Source organism: Aquarana catesbeiana, linkage group LG02 (assembly GCF_042186555.1).
Source record: "Aquarana catesbeiana isolate 2022-GZ linkage group LG02, ASM4218655v1, whole genome shotgun sequence".
Taxonomy (NCBI): domain Eukaryota; kingdom Metazoa; phylum Chordata; class Amphibia; order Anura; family Ranidae; genus Aquarana; species Aquarana catesbeiana.
Window position 1 is genome coordinate 533840346 of NC_133325.1, and position 10700 is coordinate 533851045.

Below are 10700 nucleotides of genomic sequence, written 5' to 3' on the forward strand. Positions count from 1 at the left end.
TGGGCTAAATAGGTTCCTATGTATATGTATAAACAATATTTCACCCATAATCCCCATGTAGAAAAATACTTATATGCATATTCTTATCTGAAATGGGTTAAATAAAATCCTATGTATGTTTAACTACAATATTCCATCCATAATCCCCATGTAGAAAAATAATTATATGCATATTCTTATGAGACATGGGTTAAATAGGTTACTATGTATATTTTAAAACAGTATTTTACCCATAATCCCCATACAGAAAAATAATTATATGCATATTCTTTCCAGAAATGGGTAAATCGGTTACTATGAATATTTATAAACAATATTCCACCCATAATCCCCATGTAGAAAAATAATTTTATTCATATTCATATCAGAAATAGGTTTAATATGTTCCTATGTAAATTAATTAACAATATTTCTCCCATAATCCCTACGTAGAAAAATACTTATATACATATTCTTTTTAGAAATGGGTTAAATATGTTCCTATGTATATTTATAAACAATATTCCACCAATAGCCCCATATAGAAAAATAATTATATGCATATTCGTATCAGAAATGGGTTAAATAGCATCCTATGTATATTTATAAACAATATTCCACCCATAATCCCCATGTAGAAAAATAATTTTATGCATATTCATATCAGAAATAGGTTTAATATGTTCCTATGTAAATTAATAAACACTTTTTCACCCATAATCCCTAGAAAAATACTTATATACATATTCTTATCAGAAATGGGTTAACTATGTTCCTATGTATATTTATAAACAATATTCCACCCATAATCCATATGTAGAAAAATAATTATATGCGTATTTTTATAAGAAATTGGATAAATATATTCCTATGTATGTTTAACAAAAATATTCCATCCATAATCCCCATGTAGAAAAATAATTATATGCATATTCTTATGAGAAATGGGTTAAATAGGTTACTATGTATATTTAAAAACAGTATTCCACCCATAATCCCTATGTAGAAAATAATTATATGCATATTCTTACCAGAAATGGGTTAAATCAGTTCATATGTATATTTATAAACAATTTTCCACCTATAATCCCTATTCTGAAAAATAATTATATGCATATACTTATCAGAAATGGGTTAAATAGGTTATTATGTATATTTATAAACAATATTCCACCCATAATCCCCATGTAGAAAAATAATATTATGCATATTCATATCAGAAATAGGTTTAATATGTTCCTATGTAAATGTATAAACAATATTCCACCCATAATCCCCATGTAGAAATATAATTATATGCATATTCTTATCAGAAATGGCTTAAATACGTTCCTATGTATATTTACAAACAATATTCAACCCATAATCCCCATATAGCAATATAATTATATGCATATTCATATCAGAAATAGGTTTAATATGTTGCTATGTAAATTTATAAACAATATTCCATCCATAATCCCCATGTAGAAAAATAATTATATGCATATTCTTATCAGAAATGGGCTAAATAGGTTCCTATGTATATGTATAAACAATATTTCACCCATAATCCCCATGTAGAAAAATACTTATATGCATATTCTTATCAGAAATGGGTTAAATAAAATCCTATGTATGTTTAACTACAATATTCCATCCATAATCCCCATGTAGAAAAATAATTATATGCATATTCTTATGAGACATGGGTTAAATAGGTTACTATGTATATTTTAAAACAGCATTTTACCCATAATCCCCATACAGAAAAATAATTATATGCATATTCTTTCCAGAAATGGGTAAATCGGTTACTATGAATATTTATAAACAATATTCCACCCATAATCCCCATGTAGAAAAATAATTTTATTCATATTCATATCAGAAATAGGTTTAATATGTTCCTATGTAAATTAATTAACAATATTTCTCCCATAATCCCTACGTAGAAAAATACTTATATACATATTCTTATCAGAAATGGGTTAACCACTTGCCGACCGCCTAACGCATATATACGGCGGCAGAATGGCACGAGCAGGCAGAATCACGTACCTGTACGTGATCTGCCTCCTGCGGGTGGGGGGTCCGATCGGACCCCCCCGGTGCCATAGGCGGTCGGCTCTCGTTCGCGGGCGATGAGAGGTGAGGGGGAGGCCATCCATTGTTGGCCACCCCCTCCCGATCGCTCCCGGCGAATGAAAACGCTTCCTTTCCCTCTGTAATGTAAACAGAGGGAAAGGAAGTGATGTCATCCCTCCTCGAGCCGGTCTTTTCGTCCCGGCGCAGAGGAGAGAAGACATCCAAGTAAGTGCACCAACACTACACTTACTTATATATATATATATCAGATCGCTTCTCGGCCTTTTGGCTAAGATCAAGTGTAGTATCGACTTTAGCCCTTAGGGGTGTCTCTGCTTCACAGCTAGGACGTTGAGAACCACTTGTATCTATCCAAGCTAATTGGTCCTTGTGGGGTACCCTCTGCTCGGCCTGGTAGGATCGTTGATTAAATTCAGCTTCACCTACTTGCTGCTATTGGGTTAGAGGCTTAGCCCCCACAGGGAACGAGATTGCGGTCTTCCCTCCTCCCCCACTCCGCATTACTACCTCCGGGCAGTAGATGCTAAAGCCTTTTTAAAGGCTACGAAAAAGAGCGAAGACGTCGAGGAACCAGAAGGAAGCCGCCTAAGAAACATCTGAAGCGACATCCAAATCCTTGACGATGGGGAAGAGCGAAAAGAAGACCAGAAAAGAGAAGAAGAACCCCGTTCCAGCCACTTCCTCCAAACCCGGGAATGCCGCTGCCTCAACCCCCGCCCCTACCCCGGCCGGCACCAGCCGACCAGGACCAGCCAAGCCAGACCAGCCTGCAGACGGGCTCCCAGCTTTGGAGCCATGGATGAAGCAGACGGTCGTGCTGCAGCTGAAGGAGGTGGACGGAAGAGTCCCCGACATGACCCCGGAGATCTTTGGAAAGAAGATGATCCTGGAACAGGGGTTCAGCAAAGCGGAGACGCTTTCGGTGCAGGCCTTCACAAGAGGTATATTCTTTATAACTTTTGTGTCGTTCCAGGTCTGCAGAAGGTACTGGGAGATGGTGAAGACCAGTGGCCCTGAATCCCCTTTCCGGAAGTTCACTGCGAACTGCCCCATAACTCGGGACGAAAAGCGGGTGACAGTGGCCATGAGGAACCCCCATACCAGTGGAAAGGACATAGCCACCTACCTCCAGAGGTTCTGCACCGTGGTGAAGGACCCGATCCAAATCTTCGATGCGAACGGCTTCTGGATAGGTAAGTGGTCTGTGCTCTGCAAACTGAGGAAAGACCCTTCGGGGGACATCCAGCACCTGCAGCCTTTCTTCTCCCTGGGATCCTCCGCAGGAATCCTCTTCTACCCCGGCATACCCTACAACTGTAACAAGTGTGGGCAGCCGGGACACATAGGGAAGGATTGTACAGAACTTGCTTGCAAGTTCTGTAGGGTGACAGGCCACGAGACCAAGGACTGTCCAAGGTCTAAAGCCTGCAACCTTTGCGGACTGGCAGAGCATGTCTTCAGACACTGCCCCCAGAGGACCCGGACCTACGCTGGAGCCGTAAGCCAGGGTAAGCCATCCGGGAGAAAGCTGCCAGAAAAACCAAAAGAACCTCGAAAGGCCAAAGGTAAGTCCACTCCCGCCCCACCTGCCCCTGCCCCTCCTGCCCCTGCCCCTACCTCCAGCACACCCCCACCCACCCCCTCTGTGCCGGAGGAGCCCCTCCCCACCCCTTCCCCCCCCAACCTGTCCTCCCTGGAGGACTTTCCCACCCTCCCACCCCCCTCCACCCCCACCAGTGGCCCAAGAGGAAGCCGGAAACGTAAGCCAGAGAGCCCAACAGCTGAGGAACCCGCCACCTCCACCAAACGGCCCAACGGGGTCCAACGCGACAGCGAGGGACCCAAGCAAGTAGTGGAGGACCTAGAGTCTGCAGGAGAGGAGGAGGAAGGGGAGGAGATCGTGGTCGACCCGGAGCATGACCTCCCCCCCAACGTCCACATCAGCCAGCAGATGATGGAGTCTGTCCTTGAGGAGCTGGGCCTGGCCCAGGACACAGGACAGGCAGAAGACGCAACGGAAGAGCCACCCCCCCCCTCCGGGGAGGTAAGTTCGGACCCTTGTTAACTAGACCCTCATACCCTTTTTCATTATGGCTGAGATCTCAATCTTTTCCATTAATGTGAGGAGTATCAAGGATACATCTAGAAGGCAAGCGGTCCTGACCTTTCTTTCAAGTCAGCAGAGTGATGTCTACATGCTTCAGGAGTGCGCCCTTCCTCCCCTGAGGAGGTACACTCATCTGTCCTCCCAGTGGACCCTTGGTCCCTCCTACTGGTCCGGGGGTGGCGATTGCAAGTCTGCAGGCGTAGCCATTCTGGTCAGGGGTGGGCGTTTCACGGTTGACTCTATCCATGAGCTAGTCTGTGGCCGTCTTTTGGTCATAGACGGCTCGTGGGTGGAAGAGCCAGTTAGGCTCATCAACGTGTACGCTCCCCCAGACAAGAATGCGCGGCTGGAACTCTTCCAGACCCTGCGGACCCAACTCGTCACCACCAGAACAGTAGTGATCGGCGGTGATTTTAACTGTCCGATCGAGGAGGATGGGCGCAGCTCCAGCATATACGCAAAACTTGATGCTACTTCTAGGCTGCTCAAGGAGATGATCTCGGAGGCCTCCTTGCAGGACGCCGTGGGATCCATAGGGAAAGGGACCGTGAACTATTCGTGGTGCCGACCCGATGGATCTGTGCGTTCCAGGATTGACTTCGTGCTCACTTCAAGAACAGTCAAGCATCGGGAGTTCTCCATGGTCCCCTGCTTTTTCTCTGACCACAGGGCTATTCACTTTCGGGGTGACCTGGGCGAGGGCTTTGCCCGCGGACCGGGTTCCTGGAAGCTGAATAGCACCCTGCTGGAAAACGAGGAATTGATGGGGGAACTCCGAGAAGCCTATGCCACCTGGACGGAGGAAAAGAGATTCTTCGGAAGGGTAAGTGACTGGTGGGAGTTTGTGAAGGTTAAGCTGCGTAGCTTCTTTCAGGCAAGGGGACGCCAGCGTGTGTGTGCCAGGAGGAGGGAACTCAGGAGACTGCAGCGTCAGTTGCAGTCCCTGCAGGACCTTCAGCACTGTGGCTGGGACGTTAGGCAGGACCTGGAGGACACCAAGAGGAGCCTGAAAGGACACTTCGAGGAAGAATCCAGGCACATTGTCTTCCGTGCCAAGGTGGAGAATCTTGAGAAAGGTGAGAAGTGTAATTCTTTCTTTTTCAGGAAACTCCACTCAGGACACACACCCTTGTCAGAGTTGCGCGACGAGACCGGAACACTCCAGAAGGGGAAGAAGGCTGTGATGAAAGTGGTCAGCGACTACTACACCAACCTCTACTCCCCGAAAGAAACGGACACACAGGCGGCCGACAGGTTCCTGTCAGGTATCACTAACCAAATTGATCCTGCAGGTTCATCAACCGTCAACGCCCCCTTGGCGCTGGAGGAGCTGCACTCTGCCGCTAAATCCTTTAGGCGAGGCAAGACCCCGGGCTGCGATGGTCTCCCAGTTGAGCTCTATGTAGCACTGTGGGATCTCGTGGGCCCGGACCTGCTCGAGCTGTACGAGGAGATGGTGGTGGAGGGCAGAATGCCTCCGTCACTGAGGGAGGGGATGATCACGATTTTGTATAAGCGGAAGGGGGAGAGATCGGATCTTAAAAATTGGCGTCCGATCTCTCTGCTGAACGTGGACTACAAAATCCTCGCCAAGGTCCTGGCCAACAGGTTGAAGTCTGTCATCGGACAGATCATCCACCCGGATCAGACTTGCGGCATTCCTGGTCGCAGGATTGCGGACAGCCTTGCGCTTGTCCGGGACACGGTCCAGTACATTCATGGCCGCCGTGTGCACGCGGCCCTGGTCAGTCTTGACCAGGAGAAGGCCTTTGACCGTGTCTCCCACGAGTTTATGTGCAGAACTCTGCGCAGGTTTGGTCTTGGGGAAATGTTTTGTTCGTATGTGAATGTAATGTACACTGACATTTCTAGTTTGGTGCTGGTAAATGGCTGGAAAACTGACCCCTTTCCAATTCTGTCTGGGGTCAGACAAGGCTGCCCTCTCTCACCTCTGCTTTTTGTTTGTTGTATAGAGCTCTTCGCCCGAAGCATCAGACGGAACCCAGAGATCAGAGGGATCACCGCACCAGGACCGGACAGACGGGAGGTCAAGTGCTCACTCTACATGGACGACGTGACGGTGTTCTGTGCTGACCGGCGCTCCATCGACAAACTCGCCCAGACCTGTGAGGACTTCGGCCAAGCTTCAGGGGCAAAGGTCAACTGCGGGAAGTCAGAGGTCATGCTCTTCGGAAAGTGGTTCCTGCCTTCTTCTGCACCAATTCCTTTCAGCGTCAAGACGGACTTCATCAAAATCCTTGGGGTCTGGTTTGGAGCTGAGGGCGCAGCCCTGAAGTCCTGGGAGGAAAGACTGTCAAAGATGCGACAGAAGTTTGGACTTTGGAGCCTCAGAGAACTCACCATCGAAGGCAAAACACTGGTACTCCGCAGCGAGATTCTCCCTGTGTTGCAGTACCTCGCCCAGGCCTGGCCCCCTCGGGTCAACACCTGTAAGGCCATCACCAGGGCGGTGTTTCACTTCATCTGGAGCTCCAAAATGGACAGAGTGAAGCGGGCGGTTATGTTCAAGGAACCCCTCAAGGGCGGTAAGGGCGTGCCCGACATCGCTACACTATTGAGGGTGTGCTTTGCTTGTAACTGCATCCGCAGGACATTGGTGGACAGAACTGTGGACTCTGGTGGTAACTCTATGTCCCGTTTTTTCCTCCTGCCTCTTTGGAGGACCCTTGGATGGGACAAATGGGACAGCTCCATCCCCTACAACTGGGACACGCCTTGGTACTACTTGGACACCTTCAAGTTTATTAAGGAGCTGGGGCTACATGGAGTGAAGCCCGACTTGTGGAAGCCAAAAACTATCCACAAGTTGATCAGAGCATCGGACATTGTTGAGACTGTTCCAGGCCTCCCTTCAGCCACTTGTAAAGTGGTCTGGAGGAATGTTTCTTCAAAGAGACTCACCAACAGGCACAAAGATCTGGCATGGATGGCAATCCAAGGGGGGCTGCCACTCAGGACATTTATGCATGCCAGAAACCTGTGTAGATACAGGCACTGCCCCTTTTGCATCATCCAGGAGGAAACTGCCCTGCATGTTTTCTGGGAGTGCCCCTTTGCACAGGACCTGTTGAGGGCCCTGGAACCTGAACTCAAAGACTTTGTACCACAGACTGCAATCACACACTTTGGTGTGTTGAACGGACTCTTCTGTGGAACTCATTCACAGGAGGACATTGACGGTGCCTGGCGGGTGCTGTGCTGCTTTAAGGACGCTTTATGGTGCGCCAGAAAGCGCCTCATCCACCAGCGGGAGAGGATGTCCATCGAGGACTGTCGCAGACTGGTTCACAGTCTGCTCAGAGACTATCACCTGATGGACTTCAAGGAGGAAGAGGAGGTCTGAAGATTTCCCCATTCCCCCCCCCTCTCCCCCGTGTATCCTTTGGCAGTTCAAATAAAGCTTCGGGCCTGTGAACTCTTTACTCCCTCCCCTGCCCCACCTTCTCCACCCCCCCCCATCACACCCGTTGCCCATTTGAATGTTATTTGACTATATGACTGGACTTTTTGTGAAATGTTTTTAAGTACTGCTTTCAGGGTAATGCGGCGTCATGCATGATGTGATGTTTCGGGGTATTACTACTCTGCACAACACATTAGGCATCATACCGCAGGATGAATGTAATTTATTGGTATGCTTGGTGATGTATTGTAATGTAGTGTATTTATGCGCTGCGTCGCAGTACAGATTGGATGTACCCTGTTTAAAGTATTTGTTTTTTTGTATATTTTCTTGCAAAATAAAGTATACATTTTTCAATCAAAAAACACTACACTTACAGTAGAACACGCAGGCACACTTTTCACCCCCCAGTCACCCCCCGATCACCCCCCGATCACCCCCCTGTACCCCCTGTCACTCTGACACCAATAGCAGTTTTTTTTTTTGCATTGGTGTCAGTTTGTGTCAGTTACAAGTGTTAGCCCCCTTTAGGTCTAGGGTACCCCCTTTTAGGTCCAGGATACCCCCCTAACCCCCCCTAATAAAAGTTAACCCCTTGATTACCCCCCGTCGCCAGTGTCGCTAAGCGATAGTTTTTCTGATCGCTGTATTAGTGACACAGGTGACGCTAGTTAGGGAGGTAAGTATATAGGTACGCTGTCAGTGTTGTATAGCGACAGGGACCCCCATATACTACCTGCTAAAGGTTTTAACCCCTTGATTGCCCCCTAGTTAACCCTTTCACCAGCGATCACCGTATAAGTGTTACGGGTGACGCTGGTTAGCTAGTTTGTTTTTTGTAGTTTATTATAGTTTATTACAGTTTATTATAGTTTATTATAGTTTTAGGGCACCCGACGTTTATTACCTTATAAAGGTTTAACCCCCTAATTGCCCGGCGGTGATATAAGTTAAGTTTTTAGGATCTGATAAGGTCTGCGTCGCCCCAGGCAGCGTCAGGTTAGCGCCAGTACCGCTAAAACCCACGCACGCAGCATACACCTCCCTTAGTGCTATAGTATCTGAACGGATCGATATCTGATCCGATCAGATCTATACTCCCCAGCAGTTTAGGGTTCCCTGAAACACAGTGTTAGCGGGATCAGCCCAGATACCTGCTAGCACCTGCGTTTTGCCCCTCGACCCAGCCCAGCCCAGCCCACCCAAGTGCAGTATCGATTGATAACTGACACTTACAAAACACTAAGCACACATAACTGCAGCGTTCGCAGAGTCAGGCCTGATCCCTGCGATCGCTAACAGTTTTTTGGTAGCGTTTTGAATCAGTCGCTAACAGTCAGGAGCTTTTTTGCCTGTGAGTCTTACTAGTGTACCCCTAAATTTAGAGGCCAAAATGGCAAATCGAAGGTACACTAGTGAAGAGGCCTACACGTTTCTGAGTATGACAGATAGTGAAGAGGAAGTCACTCATCTGTCAAGTTCAGGCTCAGAATACGAACCTGTAGAGGACAGCGGCTCCATGACAGATAGCTCTGGCGACGGAGTTGTGGTCCCTGCTAGGGTCAGGCGTACCAGACCCCGAACTTCTTCTGTCCTTGAAGTGCAAGAACCGCAGGGCTCTCGTATGGACTAGAGAAGTACTAGTGCAGCTACTCCTTCTGGTGAACTGGCAAGCACCAGCGGCCTAGTACACCCTGGTCGTACATCCAGCACTGCAGTATCACGTGGTGACGTGGCGAGTCCCATAAGTGCAGTTCAAGCTGGCGAGGTGGTAAGCACAAGTAGTGTCCCGCTGCCACCAAGAAGAAGACGAACACAGGCCCGTCGTGCCCATAGTGCCCTTCCTGCTGCATTCGCCAATCCGAATTGGGAACCCACCACTTCTGCAGCACCCGCACTTCCCCCTTTCACTGGCCAACCTGGAATTCAGGTGGAAACAGTTGACTTTACGCCACTGGATTTTTATTCGCTGTTTTTCACCGAAGATCTCTATAGATCTATTGTGGACCAAAGCAATTTGTACGCTGGTCAACACATCGCCACTATTCCCCAGTCCTCCCTTGCCAGAGATTGGAGACCAATTACGGTCTCCGAATTTAAGATCTTTCTGGGCCTTTCCCTCCTCATGGGCATAACCAAAAAGAGTGAGTTGCGGTCATATTGGTCCACTTACCCAATTCACCATATGCCCGTGTTCTCTGCCTCCATGACCAGGGCACGATACGAGCAGATTTTGCGGTTCATGCACTTCAACGACAATGAACTCTGTCGTCCTCGTGGAGACCCTGCATACGATCGGCTCTACAAAATTCGGCCCCTAGTAAACCACTTCAACCAGTGTTTTGCAGACTTGTTTACTCCCCATCAAGTTGTCTGCGTTGATGAGTCCCTGATTAAGTTTTCTGGCCGCTTGTCATTCAAACAGTACCTTCCCAGCAAGCGTGCCAGATACGGGGTCAAGATGTATAAGCTCTGTGACAGGGCCACAGGCTATAAATGTAGATTTATGGTTTACGAGGGCAAAGATAGTCACCTAGAGCCGATAAACTGCCCTGACTACATAGGAAGCGCTGGCAAGATAGTGTGGGACTTGGTGTCACCCTTATTCGGAAAGGGGTACCACTTGTACGTGGACAATTATTATACGAGCGTGCCACTTTTTAGTCACTTGTTTGATCATCAGATTGGAGCATGTGGCACCGTGTGACCTAATCGCCGGGGCTTTCCCCAGCGGCTTGTAGAGTCCCGTCTTAGGCTGGGGGAGAGAGCCTGCTTGCAGTATAATAATTTGCTCGCTATGAAGTGGAGGGGACAATAAGAATGTTTTAGTTCTTACCTCCCTTCCAGCAGACACGACGACCCAAATTACTACGGCGACTGGTGTTGTGGAGAAACCCCTCTGTGTCCACGAATACAACCTTAATATGGGAGGGGTGGACCTCAACGACCAGTTGTTGGCGCCGTACCTAGTTGCCTGTAAGGCCAGACGCTGGTACAAAAAAGTGTCTGTTTATTTATTTCAATTGGCTTTGCTGAATGCTCATGTGCTATACAGAGCTTCAGGACGGACTGGATCCTTCCTTGAATTCCAGGAAGAGATCG

The 10700-nt window shown here is 47.9% G+C and overlaps 1 pseudogene; it reads left to right on the top strand.

Moving 5' to 3' along the window:
• Positions 1–2315: 2315 nt before the first annotated feature.
• On the top strand, positions 2316–2484 carry LOC141130879 (U2 spliceosomal RNA; annotated as a pseudogene).
• Positions 2485–10700: the final 8216 nt, after the last annotated feature.